A 16,279-nucleotide genomic window follows, 5' to 3' on the forward strand; every position below is an offset into this window, starting at 1 on the left:
TATACGTAGATTTAGGAACTATAAGTAGATTATGGAATTTTAAGTAGATTTTGGAACTTTAAGTAGATTTTGGAATTATAAGTAGATTTTGCAATTATGAGTAGATTTTGGAAATGTAAGTAGATTTTGGAAATATAAGTAGAATTTGGAATTATAAGTATATTTTAGAATTATAAATAGAATTTGGAATTATAAGTAGATTTTGGAATTATAAGTAGATTTTGGAACTTTATGTAGAATTTGGAACTATAAGTAGATTTTGGAACTATAATAAGATTTTGGAACTATAAGTAGATTTTGGAACTATAATAAGATTTTGGAATTATAAGTAGATTTTGGAACTATAAGTAGAATTTGGAATTATAAGTAGATTTTGGAATTATAAGTAGATTTTGGAACTTTATGTAGAATTTAGAACTATAAGTAGATTTTGGATCTATAAGTAGATTTTGGATCTATAAGTAGATTTTGGAATTATAAGTAGATTTTGCAATTATGAGTAGATTTTGGAAATGTAAGTAGATTTTGGAAATATAAGTAGAATTTGGAATTATAAATAGAATTTGGAATTATAAGTATATTTTAGAAATATAAATAGAATTTGGAATTATAAGTAGATTTTGGAATTATAAGTAGATTTTGGAACTATAATTAGATTTTGGAACTTTAAGTAGAGTTTGTAACTTTAAGAAGAAGTGTGTAGAAAATGATGTGTAAAGATGACAAGAGGACAATATTTCATCTAAAATGGTTCATTGTCCAAGCACACATGTTCATATGAAGACTAAGAAATCCAGGGACTGATTCTTCTTCTTCTTTTTGGGCTTGAAGACGACCCACTCCACCACTAATCCACCGCTCTATAATGCACTTTTAATATTCATGGAAATAGTCTGCACTCTCGAGTGGTGTTCAGCACTTTGATGAATAGTTTCGTGCCCAGAATGAATCTATTTATTAAGGTGCAGACTTGAATGTTGACTATTTCCCTCATTTATTTCCACACATGCTGTAACGGTGCCGTAATTTTGACCTGAAAACACATAAATGAAATGCAGCAGTGGAGCCTGAGACGGTGTTAGATTAGTTTACCTCCCAGCTGTTGCTGCGGAATCAAGTTCATCCGTTCACTGAAACCAAATGAAATGAAATCCGCCCCCCCGTCTGTCAATTAAATCATTAATCTCTCAGCGTCCATGTGTCCTGCACGCCGTCTACTCCACCAGTGTCCTTTCGCACTGTCTTAACCAGCGAGTGTGTGTGTGTGTGTGTGGCAGAGTGGGACAGATGGTACCATTTGCAGTAATCGTCTGAATTTCACTAACTCATAATAATAATCCTGATTGGAGCTGCTGCTGCAGCCTGAGTGACTGTGACGTATGACACATGTCACTCAGTCTGTGCTTGTGATGAGACTTTAAATGTTTCACATCCACTCGATTGTGTTTATCTTCACTTTGCGACTGATCGCTTTCAAACCAAAAATCGCAATTCAAAGCCAAAATTCACTTTGTTTGCAAGCACAGTTTAAACACAGCTAAGGCCGGAGTCTGACTAAGAGACACCTGGACAACTTGTAGAGTCAGAGTTTACAGACGGAGGAGATTATCCATCTCTTTGGCTGTGTACGTCTGACTCCGCCTCCGTAGGTGGCGCCGTATCTCTCTCTAATCTAGCGCCTAATGAATCCGTTTCCTGTTGACCTCTATGTGAACGTTGACATAGACGTGGCTGTGGCTCTGGATGTCTTTGATCAAGGACACACATATAGACAAGGAATTGAACCCACAACCGTCCAGGTGAAAGACAACTTGTCCTACCACAGATCCACCGCGGCTCAATCCTAACTCCTCACTTTTTTAATACATTTACTTTTAAAACTTAAGTACATTATATATCAGAAATTGACTTTTGATACTTAAGTATAGTAAATCTGTACTGAGTAATCAGGCTATGAATCACTTTATCCAGGTGTGTTAGTCTGACTAGAGTAAGACTAGCTTTGGTGTTTACATGACATTAAGGAAATGAGTGTCTTAGTCCGACTAAAATCGGATGCACTCATGGTGGAGCACATGGCTGCCTCGCAGCAAGACGGTTGCCGGTTTATCAGAATCAAATTTGAAATGCTAGTATGACAACCCTACACTATCAACTTCTTAATTGACGATTAAAAAAAATAATGAAGGAAAGATGAAGTCAAGGATGTTTAAAAGCTAAGATTAGGACCACGGTGAACAACCAGTGGACAGTATCCAATTAGGGCTGCAACTGTTAATCGATTATTAATCGATTGCTTTGATTGATTGAATCATTAATTAAAACCTGCTCTTTGTTTCTCTCAGCTTCCTAAATGTGAACATGTTCTGGTTTCTTTGCTCCATATAACAAAGAAATCATTAAAACTGGGAGGTCGACAAAACATCGGCGTTTTGTCAACATTTTCTCGCATTTTATGGACCAGTTAACAATGAATAGTTATTATGTGTGCATATGAATGAATGAATGAATGACAATCAGCAGGCGAAGGTGGCTCTGTGTTTCGAGTGGAAGGTTGTGGGTTTGACCCCCTACATGCCGATGTGTGCTTGAGCAAGACACTTGGCCATGGCAAAACTGCAGTGTAGCGCAGCTTTGAGTGGTCATCAGGACTAACTTTTGCTTTACTGTGAATCATGGGACATTTGACATTATGCACAGCATCAGAAATACCTTCGACGCTCTGTCCTGCAGTTCTGTGACGCTAATTGATGATAACGGAATCATCAATCATCGAAATCACAAAATAAATGTCGATTTATTTCGTGAATCCCGGCATCATCCAAGCGCTGTTCTCCACAACTGACAGTCAGTTCCAGCCGTGTCCTCAGGTCTAAACAGATGACGAATGAGATGGTGAGACTGATAAAATATTGAGTTTCAGACTTAAGTAATTTTTTATATTTTAAATATAAAGATTCTTTATTATGAAAAATCTAAGCAATTGAATACCGGGGCAAAACATCATATCATGATGAGTTAAAACTACTGACCTAGACGTTACAGTAAACAGTGTTCAATGTAATTGTCCAATAGTTTTTCTACAGTAGGGCTGGGAGAAATGGCATAAAAAAAAAAATTCAGATTGCTCATAATAATTGCAATAAATATCAGATAATGAAAGTGGAACAAACCCTTAATTGTGGCACACTTTCCAGGTTATTACAGAATGTATTAAACACCCAAACCAATTTCAAAGTGCAATGTATTAAACTCCACCTTTCTTGTGGTGCTATTGTTGCAATAATTACTGTTATTGAATTGTTGCCCTGCTCTCTTTCATGGACTTAAATTCCATGTATATACTGGTTGAGCAAAGGTTGTTGGGATTTTTTTTTATTCTCTGTAGTTTTCCATCAGACAAAATATGTCATTTTCGCTGTCACATACAGAATAAAAGGCTAATAAATAAATGTAATAATGGAAAACAGCTTCACTGCCATTTTGCCTGTATCACCTTTCTGCTGCTTTACCCATAACACTCTTTCTCCCCCCTGAGGGAAAATGTAGAAGACCCTTTTAAAAGTCCAGCTGTGCCTTTAAAAGAGTTTGTCACACCAGCAATGGGGTTCCTTGAATTGCTGTGCAGAATATTTTTTCTCTTCCATCTGACATGGCCTTATTTCCTGTGTCACCACACTTCCCCTCGGTGATTTCATACGAAGAGTCAAAATATTTGAGCCTGCGATGGTGACTGTGTCAAACCTTGCCTTGACATTACTGCACTGCAATCACACACTCACAGGTGTACACACACGCACACACACACACAGTAAACAGGCACACAAAGTTAGCCGTGTTAGACTGAACGTCACCGCTGTGTCACACTATCTTTTCATGTGAAACACTATAGCCACTGGCCCGTTCTCTGCATCCTAACACTTCCGTGTGCCTCTACCAATCACACAGCGTGCCATCACCTCCCGTTTTTGTTACCTGATATCATTTAAGGAGGAGCTAAGCCGGGGTAAAGAATAACGGCTGTGGTTGTACATGGACGTATGCTTGTGTTTGGAGTGTGTGTGTGTGTGTGTGTGTATCTGTGCCTGTCACGACGGGTAGATTCCTTGTTGGTGAGGCTGAAACCGAAGCTGCCTGGGCTTGTTGTTGATAGCCGTGTCTCACCCACTCACTGCCCCAGAGGGAGTCAGGACCAAGACCACTGCTCAGGGTCTGTCTGTTCACACACATGAAACACGGGCTTGGATTACACAGGGCTCAAATATGACTCATCCCAAGAAGGGGGGGGTGGGGGTTTTAGGGGAAGGCCTTGTCTGTTGTTTTGCACAAATGCACACACACACACACACACTGCCCACAATGATAGCTACATCACAGGCTCAGAGTGAGGACCTTGTGGTTCCACACACCTGCCAAAGACAGATGTTAAGAATAAATCAGAGAGACGCTCTGAGTGAGGAGAAGCTCCACACGGCTGTAACTCCACTAACTCACTACACAGTGCGCTAACTGGAGAGCAAACAGCTGCACATGACAACACACACACCAGTGATGAAAGCAACAATAGCACGCATGCACCTGACACGCATACAGAGCGAGAGAGCGGCTACATCTTAGTGGGAGAAAGAAAGTGCGTTTCCTCCCTTTCTGCCTCACAGGCTCCACCACTCCTGCTTTTGTGTTTTCAGCTCTGTTCTGTTGCCGTGTAACCTGCTCTCATCCTCTGGAGCTGAGGGTTTATGAGTGTAATTGTTCTGGAAGAAGCCGAAATCCTCCAACGACATATAAACAAGTCACAACAAGGCTGAAAGCGGTGTGGGCGGCTTGGAGAGGAAGCGCTTTTTTCCGCTGCTGACTGGGTGAATCTCATGATTTCTTCATTTTAAATATAGCACCACCGGTTTGAGAAGAATCAACAACTCTCGTACAAAGCCTGGCCTTTAGAGTAGATGTGTTGCAAGGTACTGCACTAAAAAGGGAAAGGGGAGGGGGGGGAGAAAAAGGCACTTGAAGGTAAATGTGACCTCAAGCAAATAATATCAAACTGACACACTCGTCCTACGTCCTGTCAGTCAGTGTGGCACACTTCCTGGCTCTAGAAACCAAGTGTCATAAAAAAAGAAAAAGTCAGATGCATTTGCACAAGAGCGCTGCTTTTGTCTGTGCTGGCAGCCATGAGCCTGGCCATCTTTTGTCACTCGTGTGGGGTTTTTTTTAGCCTTTGCCGTCTAACTGGCTGGGAGAGGCAAAGTGGTGTGTGTGTATGTGTGTGTGTGTGTGTGTGTGAGCAAGTGTGTGTACATCTGGTATGCGTGTGGCATGTGTTTGTGCTTGTGTCATAAACAGACACCCTTCATGCTTTGTGGCCCAGAAACAGGATAAAAAAGTGACTTAACCAGCCGCTCGCTGACATTATCTCTTCTCTGCGTTTCCCAGAATGCCAGCCTGCAGAGAAACTCTGAGTATGTGCACAAAGTATTTTCAGAGTAGACAACTCAAATTATTTAGGTGTTTCCACATTGAAAGCCACTTTTTTTTTTCGAGATTACACACAAAATCAAATTTGCTGTTTCCATCATGATACGTTTCAGTGTGGAATGGTAAAGCCCTGGGTCAGGCTTGCATTTAGGCTGAGAACAGCACCTTTACTTGGGAGGTGAGCTGTGGGCTTTCAGCGAGATATACAGCGTGACATTGTACTGGTGCGACGACAATGAACGCGACACAACAGACAACAACGGAGGACACCCAGCAGCTTGTTTTTTCTAATTTTACTAAAATGGAACGGTTGGGGCTGGTCATTTTGGAACAATTCCTAATGGAGACGCAAAAAATGGTACCGTACTGTACCAAACTGAGCTGTTCCACTCAATGGAAACACGGAATATGCGTGACGCAATGCCATGAAAGCATATCATACACAGATTCCTCCAATATTCTGCCTTGTGGGCAAGAAGCCATTGGATTCAAGCTGTTGGTCACACTTTTGTTGGTTGGCTGTTGGTTAGCTCGAGTGTTAGCCTCTGCCAAGTCGTCGCCAGTTCTGTTTACATGTATTCATGTTACTCAGAAGTGTACGGCAAAGAATGTAAACAAATATGATACCGCGACAAAATGAATCCATTGCCTGTGGGAGGTTTTTTTTGGCATAAACACTGGAGTGTCTGAAGAGCTGATAGTCAAATGTAGTTTCATTTACGTAACTCCGCCGACCAATGTGAGAGCTAAGGAAAAAAATCATACATAGAAAACAAATATTGTTGTTAAATATACGATTCTCACATTAAAAGGTTCTGATTAAGGTTAAAGGTAAGATTTGAATTGTGGTTATGTTATGGTTACAGTTACTTTGACAATAGTCAAAGTCTTGTTAGTACTTCAAATATAAGAAACCATGAATCTCCTCACAAGAACTATGAAATTATGTTGTTGGAAGTCCAAATACAGAAGAAGAAAAAACAGAGATCAACAAAAACAGCAAGCAAATTAAAAACGGCAACAGAAATATGAAGAATGTGTTGACATAGACTGTCAGAGGATTTATCTTGTTTTTTTTCTTTTTTTGTCTTCCAAAGAAAGTTGCTCCGCTCTGTCTGCTTCCAATCACTAGGGCAAAAAAAAAAAAGAAAGAAGAAGAAGCCCAATTTTGGTCCCTGTGATGCCGATGAGTCTAACATCCATGACTCAAGAGGTCAGGCAGCCAATCCAGGCTGAGTATTAGGGGTTAAGGGGATGAAACCAAGTGTGAAATGTGAGAAGACAAGCCAACAGGGTTTCTCAGGCAACAAATAGAAAGGCGACAAACATATCTCTGTGAATGTGAGGAACGTGAGGTATGTTAGGAAGAAAGCGCGTCACCTCACCCTCGATTCAGACGAGAGCAAGATGGAAACAGAATTAGAGTGGCTTTTTGAACCGGCTGAGTTTAGATGTGTTAATCAGTTATAGCCTGTTGCACTTCAGACAGGAAGAGCATGTGTGTGTGTGTGTGTATACTACGATTTAATTTGAACACACCCGTCTAAATGTACGTTTCAGCACTGTACGAGAGGTAACGCGTTAAACGTGTTTATGACGTGACCACGCTCAGGTACACTGGACATGTGACTGTGCAGGAAGCAGATTATCTCCTCCACAGTTTGCCGAGTTTCAACACGCACCGCTGATGTACTGAAACAGCAATGAAGTCAAACACAAAAAGGAAAAGCGAGGATTTCTTTCGGACAAGAGGAAAGTGAAACTGAAAAGTGATCATGGAGCTTGTTTATTTATTTACAAATGACAATAAAAACACTGACTTTTAATTTTAAGCCTAATTATTTGTGCTATAGCAGAATTTCACCATATTCATAGTGAATTTCATTGTTTCTAACACATGTAAATATCCTTCATTTTACATTAAAAAGCCAAAGAAATAAACAATAAAAAAGAGTGTATTGTCACTCTCCTTTACAAAAAAGTTTTCATTAGTCATGAGAAACAACCTGTGTGCAGCTTTATGTCCCCATATATCTCGGCATATAGCCTAAAATATCCAGATATTATTGCATAGAGTACAGTATATCGATATACAATGATATAATAAGTATATGACGATAAGATCATTTCAGTGTGTAGTAGAGTAGTGTGGGCACGGGGTGTGTGTGTGTTTCTGGCAAGTCCACCGCCACTTGGACTAGCGCTGGTTGACGCGAGAGCGAGAGATAATCCATCTGGACTGTTTCCTTACAAAACATATGGAAAAATGCTGGAGCTTTTTTTTCCCACTTTTCCGCCCACAGTAGCTATTAATATCTCACACACAGAACATTCGCTCATGTCCCACTAAGGACTGGAATTCCTGCTGAAACGCAGTCATCAGTCGGAGCATTGGAAAGAGGCGGCCGGGCTTTTTTTCATGCACTCGACATGTATGTGAGCAAAGTTGAGCCGAGAGTCACATAAACACAGAGTAATGGTGTGCACTCAACGTACTTTCTCTCCCTCCCTCTCTCTGTCTCTCCACACACACACACACACACACACACACACACAGATTCACTGAAGGTAAAACTGAAATGACGTAATCTGAAGCTTCAGACATGACGCAACTTAGTTTGCCCAAGCAATTTTGGCAAAGATTGCATTTCTTCAACAACATAATATATTCTACCATCAACAAGGACCCTTGAATAGTCACAACAATGACCTGACAGGCTCTGTCTGCAGCGGTGCCAAAAACCTGTGTAGAAACGACAGCGCCGTAAATTGTTTTAATTATAAGATAACAGCCTGTGGAAACATCAACCTTTTTCTTCAAGTCCTCTGCAAGATCCAAACATAGAGTATTCCCTGGAAAACACTGTTATTGTGTGTGTGTGTGTGTGCGCGCATGTGAATACAATATTCATTTTGCTGCAGGAGGACAATCTATGCATAACAATGAGAGGCGCTAATGAAATCAGCCATCAACCTGAGATACATACATATTAAAGCAAGACCTCAGAGTGTCATTCGCTTAGTGCATCATTTGTTCCCACTCCTTTTTTTCTCTCTCTCTGCCACCTGACCTTTATAGTACATGCAACCCCCCGCCCCCCATCCGCTTCTCAACGCTAAAAATAGGAAGTGTACCTGCAGTATTGTGGCATTACACAAACATGCGTCTTTAAAAGCAGCGACGCGCTCGCCGTCATCCTCGCGACACATTGCATATCACATCTGTGCAGTGTGTACTCTGAGGGTTTCAAGTATGCACACGCTGATAGTGAGTGACCAAAGTTTAGTTAACCAACAAGCAGCCTTTAACAGATAATGTTTAACATCACATATAGTAACCACTGTCAGAGCTGCACCTTCACTATAATGTCATATCATCCCAGCTGCCGGGGAACAACGCCCCTCCCTCCCTCCCTCCCTTCCCTCTAAGCATGCTTCACAGCTCTGGTCTCTCTGTCTCTCTCTTTTCTCTCCCGTAACCCCCACCCCCACGCTGGCGGGGAAATGGATCCCTCCACCTGACAGTGGCCATTTTGAGCCTTCTCTCCTCTCCTCTCTATACTCCTGCTTCCTGGTAAACAATAGGAGAGGGATAATTGATCAAACAGCCAGGGAACCCTCCGAGCAGGGGAAGGTCACCACTGCCCGCCAGCCCTGCTCAAACGAGGGGGTGGGGGTGGGGGGAGAAGAATAAGTGTGCGTGCGTGCATTTGTCTGAGTGTGTATATGTGTGTGTCTATTCATGTATTGCATGTATGACTGTGTTTGTGTGCATGTGACCAACTGTGAAAAGAAGCCACAGAGGTGGAGGCGCACAGAGCAGTGTGTGTGTGTGTGTGTGTGTGTGTGTGAGGGGTGGGGAGGTGGAGGGTCTCTGTGACGCTCTTGAGCTGCCATTTTTCTTTCCTGACAAAGACTCCATCTGCCACAGTGCCATTTGCTGCCTCCCGAGTCGACGGAGCATTCTGCGTGCCACGTTCACCTTCATGTCACCTCTACACAGCTCACGCCTTGCTGACGCTGTACACATTCACTCTCTCTCTCTCTCACACACACACACACACACACACACATGCACAATTCCTTTCACCCACTCACAAACAAACACACACTTTCAGTTTATGTCATACTATCTTTGCTCACTCTCTCTTTTACACACGCACACATATGTGTGTGTGTGTGTCTCAGCATGGTTGATATCACTGTGCAGCCATCAGCGCTGTGCATTGTGGGAGTGTCTGTTGGGGCAGAGAGACGCGACAGGGGCTGAGGGATTCACACGCCTCTGAAAGACAGCCAGAGGGAGTGAGGGAGAGAGGCAGGAGGGGAGGGAGGGAGGCAGAGAAAGAGGGAGAGATACGGAGGAGGGGTTGGGGGTTGCTGGGGTTGGGGGGGGCTGGTAACTGGAAATGAGAGATGGCATTTTAAAGAGGAAGCTGAATTTCACCTGCAATTACCGTAGCTCCGGGGCACATGGCTCGGTTAAGAGACATTTCATTCCAAAGCCACCGCGTATAACTGCCGCACTGAGCCCGGAGAGGCGCATAAAGAAGGAGGGAGAGAGAAAATAGAGTGGTGGAAAACTCTCCTTTGCCCAAGATGGCCCTCAGCAGATGCAGTGATGAAAGAGAGGAGACAACCAGGGATGTGACTGGTAAATGAAACCCAGCAGAAAAGGAGAGGAGGAGAGGAGAGGAAAGGGGGCAGAGACAGAGAGGGAAGAAAAAAAGGTATCTCATTCAAAGGGCCCCAACTCGGCCATCTGCACACCAGACCAGACAGCTGAACTGGGCCTCAGAGAGCACACAAACATACACACACAAACACATGTACCCGTGCACACACTGAACAAAGAGCAAACCACATCCAACAAACACAGAGGCTTAAAACCTCACAGTTAAGTAAAATCTGAATGTGTTTAATGATTAATATCATGTCTGACATTCCTTGTTCTCTTTCTATGAAACTTCCCTCTCACTCTCTTAAAACTCCAAACGGAGCCGAAATGTTTTTCTCCCCGAGGCTCCGTGTCCTGGCTAGTTTCACCAGGCACGCTGCTGTGTTTCATAGGAGAAGTGTGACTGCACAAATACAGTAATGAGCTCGCACTGGGAGCTGGGGGCCTCCTGGCACCGCTAATGGCTCCTCTGGACTGCAGCTGTAACCAGGTTACAACCTGGGTCGACACACAGGCCCTCGGACTCACAAAGGCCCCGGTGGGGACAAACTATTCTCTGCTACAGGCACACATCGAAGTTGGAAAAACCAGATCCACAGTGGTCTGTGTGGCGGGTGTGTGGGTGTTTGAAGTGTAAGGCGAGGAAGAAAGAGGATCTAGTGGAAGGCGGTTCGGGGGCAGGAAGCAGAGCGGGATGTCAAGAGACGAGGGGTCATGGTACAGACAGAGACCGAGGACTAAAGGCAGTTGAAGAGATGTGGTTTGGCCATAAATGCAGCAGATAGACCCAATAAACCCGGAGGCTCTAACAGAGCAACAGCTGGTGTGTGAGTGTGTGTGTGAGTAAGAGAACGAGAGAGAGAGATTGCGTGAGAGTGTGTGGTCTACATGATTCTCTCCATAGAAGAGTAACCCTGCCGTGCTTACATAAACAAACTAACAGACAATAATTACAGCCCGCTAATAATAGTTAGTTTAATAGGAACTTTAACACGGAATGATAAATCCAGGGTAAAACCATCGAGGACAACACACATTTCACAAGTTTAAACCCAAACAACCATGTAAGAGATTCATTATTAAAAGCTTATGCTGTGATGAAAGACCTCGCAGAGGCTACAAATGTTGTAAAAATGACACTGATCAACACAGCCGTTTGCTATAAACAAGGTGTTAATTACTTCATTCATTGCAAATTGTCAAACATTTTGCACGATGTGGAAAAATGAATGCCTTCAGTGCAGCTGTGATTTGTAGCTGACCTTTGACCTTGAATGCAGCCACACCATAGAAAGAAGGAGAAGCCACAATGTGCCTCTGTACTCATCCCGGCTAAGAACAATGCAAGCAATAATAGAGTTTGAAAAGTCGTCCGACACACCCTGTCTTTGATAGAGGAGTGCACGGGTGAACAGCAAAAAAAACAAAAAAGAAACTAACTCGTACTTTGTTAAGCTGAATAACAACAGGCAAAATGCAAACACTGGATTTCTGCGAGTCATGACAATGACTTCACCGATTAAAGACTGGAAACTGCAGTCGTTCGCACAAAACAGAAGAAAAATACACAACAAATGCGTTTCTTCTACATCCTTTTATTGGCCTTGATGCCTCTTTAGTCTGGCTTGGTTTCTGCTTTTCTTTTAATGTGCATAAGTGCACATTGTGTGTCATTGTGTGTTCCCTGCAGGAGAGAATCCATGTTTAAACTTAATTCTACGCCGCTTCCATGATTTTAAATTCAAACCTCAATTATTACAAGCTTCAGAATTAAATGAAAACATGCAATTATTCACAATTAATTACTCACTTCTTCTTTTTTTTATCAATTGACAGCCCTAGTATTTTATAATCCCCACAGCAATAAAAAGTAGATATCTTGGATTAGCTGTTTCACTTAACCTGAGTGTGATGTGACTGGTAGGTTGGAAGCAAAGTGTAAGTGATTGCTCAGTCATCTCCTGTTTTCAAACCCCAGCAGCGAAACAGGCATTAGGGCTGAGACCAAGGGGCTCAGATTGCAATCCTGTTTGTGTGGGTCTAAAAGGTTTGTAATGTATTAGGTTTAAAGGTCTTCTCCTGCCGTTTCATAAATTACTGGCATGCAGTTATGTTACACATGACACCAAAAACTCAGCATTGTGTGCCCAACATCTTCCCTGTATCACACACACACACACAGACACAGAGTCTGGTTCCCATGACTTCAGAGGACATTACATTGACTTACATTCATTTTTCTGGAGACTTACTCTAACCTTAACCATAACTGATACTGGCCTAACCCTAACCTCATCCTGACCATACAATGTAATAATATATATTATGGGGGCTTGCTTTTTGTCCCCATAAGGAAGACAAGTCCCCATAATGTGACTGTAAACAGACTAAGGTCCAAAAAGAATGATTAATACCTGGAACACACACACAAAAAGAGGTCTATACAGCTATTTTTGTGAGGACATTTGAGGATATTCCTAACCCTAACCCTAAATCCAAGTCTTAACCCTTTAAAAAGCCATTGTATGCAGTGACAGAACTTGAGGACCAGCCAAAATGTCCTCACTTTCCCAAAATGTCCTCACTCCCTATGGTTTTCAAGTTTTTCGGTTCTCACAAAGATACCCACACAATAACACACGCGCACACACACACACGCACGCAGCCACTGGGAAATCTCACAGCTTGGGTTCTTCAGCTACTGTTTTGTCTGGCCTTCCATTCAAAATGGCCCCCCCTCAAATGACCGTGCACATTATCATCTAGGCGGCCGGCCTCCATTGGACTGAGGCTCCCTGGGTGCGAGCAGTGATTCATGGCACAAGGGTCTGTTAAAAGAGCAGCCTCACCCCACGCTGCAGGCCTTCACGGAGACACAAGGAGAGTGGAGGCTGTTTGGCAGTGGGGGTGATTCAAAAGTCTGGCAAGAGAACTGAACCTTGCTGAAACCACGTGAGAGGTTCGCGCGTGTGCTTGTGTTTGTGACCTCTTTCGGGAACTTTTCTGGCATAGACTCTAGTCTCTCTAGATCTCATTGGGACCAAAACCTGGTCCTAACACCACATTGCTGAGAAACGTTTAAGTTTAAGGCTAAGGCTTGAATTGTGGCTGTCTGAATGAATGGAAGTCAATGCAGTGTCCTGAGAAGAATAGCTGTGCAAACCTCTGTGTGTGCGTGTGTGTGTGTGCTCTGCCTCCGCTGCCTGCAGGCAGAGTGGGTGTGCCAACAGTTTTTAGCTTTCATGGTGACAAAACAATGGCTGCAAACACAAGTGTCGGTCGTCCAACGGCTTATCAACAGAGCAGACACAAGAGGCAAAAAAAAAAAATACATGATGTTATGTTTCCCTTCCATGGCTGAGGGCGAAGACAAGCCCACAGCCAGCACACACAGCCCGACTGTTCACGTTGTTAGGAAGGATGTGTTTAAAGTAAGGACGATAATGGGCAACAGGTTGACGGATGTGACAGATGATGTGATAATGTGATAACGACAACATTTTTCCCACTATTTGAGGTTAACAGTGACTTTCTTCAGTTTGGGTTCATCTGATAACAATCAAACACGCCAGCTCCAACTGTAAACCTGACCCTAATGACCCTGTAACCCTAATAACTCTTTACACCTTGACTGCAAAGGTCTGCAGTTGCTCGCTTTTTTTTTATCTAGTTATTAGGTTATTTTAAAATGGATTCCAACTAATGAGATCACACGTTACATGTGGTATGGTGTCAGTGTCAAAATAGTATAAAGAATATGCAGTAGTGACGGGAAGATCGCTCATTGTGATCGTGGATGGAGAAAAACGTTAATATTTCACATGAGTGACGCTAGGAATCTAAAAAATAACTAGATTAATATTATTATAATGTCATTTTGGTCAGAATAACCATCCCAATGGTCACAATGATGTGACTGAAAGTTATCTGCAGGCTTCCAGTGAGTTTAACTCAGGTGAATGGGCTTGGTAACGCTCAAGCGCAGCTTTGAATAAACCCGGTGTAATAGACCCCTTTTCACAGCAGCCATTTTCCACATGCAACAGTAGCACAAACACAGGTGTTACCAATGACAGTAATTATGGTTCCACTTCAGGTTTAAAAGAGCCACGGTCCTGCTATTGTTCGAGTGTAAAGGGGAGGTCACGCTGAATACTTGACACTTGACAGGCTGTTTCTCCTGAAAGATTTCTGTTATTTTAAAACTGCACACACACACATTTCCTAAAAATATGAGTGTTGTGCGAGACTTTTGCACAATATGTGTTGGACTTTTTCACGACCACAAATCCCGATGGGACCAAAGCCTGGTCCTTATAAGGCAGAACCTCATTTCTAAATCGGGGTTAAGATTCGAATTGGCGTCCTAACAAGAATAGCTGCGCAAACCTGTGTGTGTGTGTGTGTGTGTGCTTGTGCACGAGTCGAGAGAGAGACTGAAAGAGACAGAGACATGAATGGGAAAGCCCAAACTAATGCTTGGAGTGCGTGTTAAATCTACGCTGCTCTCTGTCCCGAGGACAATCTCGTGGCGGCTTTTCAACAATTGTAGCTCCGAGGCAAGTACTAAGTACTAAATGTTTAGAGGTTATCTCTAACACTTCCCCAAATCTAATGCAGCAGCAGCGGTTTAAGGGGCGATGGGAAGAAGACACTGTGAGAAACAAAGAGGGCTCATGAATAGGAGCTGAAAAATGATAGTAGTTGGTAGGATTGATGAAACCATATCAGGTTTTGTGACAGGCTGCGAGACACACAAATTCTTTCCCTTCAGGCAAGAAGGTGTAATTTCCCCTTCCACTGTCACAAGAGCCATGAAAAAAAATGATCTGCAGCTCAGCGACTAACTGATTCAAGGTAATTTGTAATGTGCACACATCTATCTATCCATCCATCTGTCTATCTATCTATCTATCTATCTATCTATCTATCAAACTATCCCTCTATCTATCCATCTATCCATCTATTAGACACTCAGAATAGAAACACTGGCATACTGCTTGGCTGTAAGACTCAGTGGGATGTTGATGAAAATGCTGGCCCCACAGGACACACACGTACACTCTCTCTCACACACACACGCGCACACAAACACACACACACACACACATAAAGAGCGGACTGCTGTGGGGCTGACGCAAGACTATCTCTGTCTCACGTGTCTCTCCCCCACGGCCGCCCGCTGCTCCTGACCTTCGAGATGTTTTTCTCTCCTTCTCCCGCTCCCTTTATTCCTCTCTATTTCACACACATACACACATACACACTCCTCCCTTTTCTGCACACCTCCCAGCCCCACTCCGTATTTTGTCATTAAAAGGCATTGCATTTCATGCTCGGATCAAGCAGATGGGGGCTGCGTAAGCATCGCTGCTCCTCCGCGCAAGCACCTTCAGACAGTCCACATGCATTTGCGGCACTCTGCTGCAAGTGCACACACACACACACACACACACACACACACACACGTGAACGCACACATACGCACATGCACAACCTTCCTGGAACCAGAGAATCAGCCCGGCTGTGGATGGCTGCTTCAATGTGGGTAGTGCGTGTAGCTCAGCTATGTACTCCCTGGTGTAGTTGAAAGCCTTAAGATGTGCTACACAACACAAGAATGCTAAGCAGCAGACTATTAGGTGTCATCGCTGAACAGAGAATGAATCCTGTTTAGTCACAGTGGCTCAATGGCCAAACACTGACAAGAATATTCATACAAAGTTCAATGGGTTCACTGACAATCAGTTAGTCTTTCTATCCCTCTCTCTCTCACACACACACACACACACATACACTATGTCAATGTAATATAATTATATCTCTGTGCCATTAGACATTAGACTTTCACTTGCTCTCACCCTCAACATTTGCATATTCCTCTGGGTGTTCGAGTTGAGCAGCTCTTTCCCTTTCCCTCCGCTCGTCTTCCAAGCAACAAATGTCAACTAATTACGCCATGGCTGTTTGGATGAGCTCCATCTTTTCCCTGCGCTCTGCTGTGTTCAAGACAGGCAGCCAGAGCAACAGTCAGCAACAGCCAGTGGTGGGGCGGGTGTTGGTAGGAGCGTGTGGTGGGGGGTTCAGCTACAAGGCTAAATTGATTCCCAGAGAAGGGGCTCA

At 43.2% G+C, this 16,279-nt stretch overlaps 1 long non-coding RNA gene across 2 annotated transcripts in view; it reads right to left on the reverse strand.

Annotated features, from left to right (window-relative positions):
• Positions 1 to 2,650: 2,650 nt before the first annotated feature.
• LOC122771638 overlaps positions 2,651 to 16,279 on the reverse strand; it is a 30,993-nt gene continuing 17,364 nt past the window's right edge. Inside the window, exon 3 of one of the 2 annotated variants that reach the window (XR_006360633.1) lies at positions 2,651 to 2,872. This is a non-coding gene — a long non-coding RNA (uncharacterized LOC122771638). Of the gene's footprint in view, positions 2,873 to 3,953; positions 4,217 to 16,279 lie in introns of those variants that run through there. The other variant, XR_006360632.1, reaches the window with a different exon arrangement.

The sequence above is a fragment of the Solea senegalensis genome, linkage group LG6, assembly GCF_019176455.1.
Source record: "Solea senegalensis isolate Sse05_10M linkage group LG6, IFAPA_SoseM_1, whole genome shotgun sequence".
In the NCBI taxonomy this organism is placed as follows: Eukaryota; Metazoa; Chordata; class Actinopteri; order Pleuronectiformes; family Soleidae; genus Solea; species Solea senegalensis.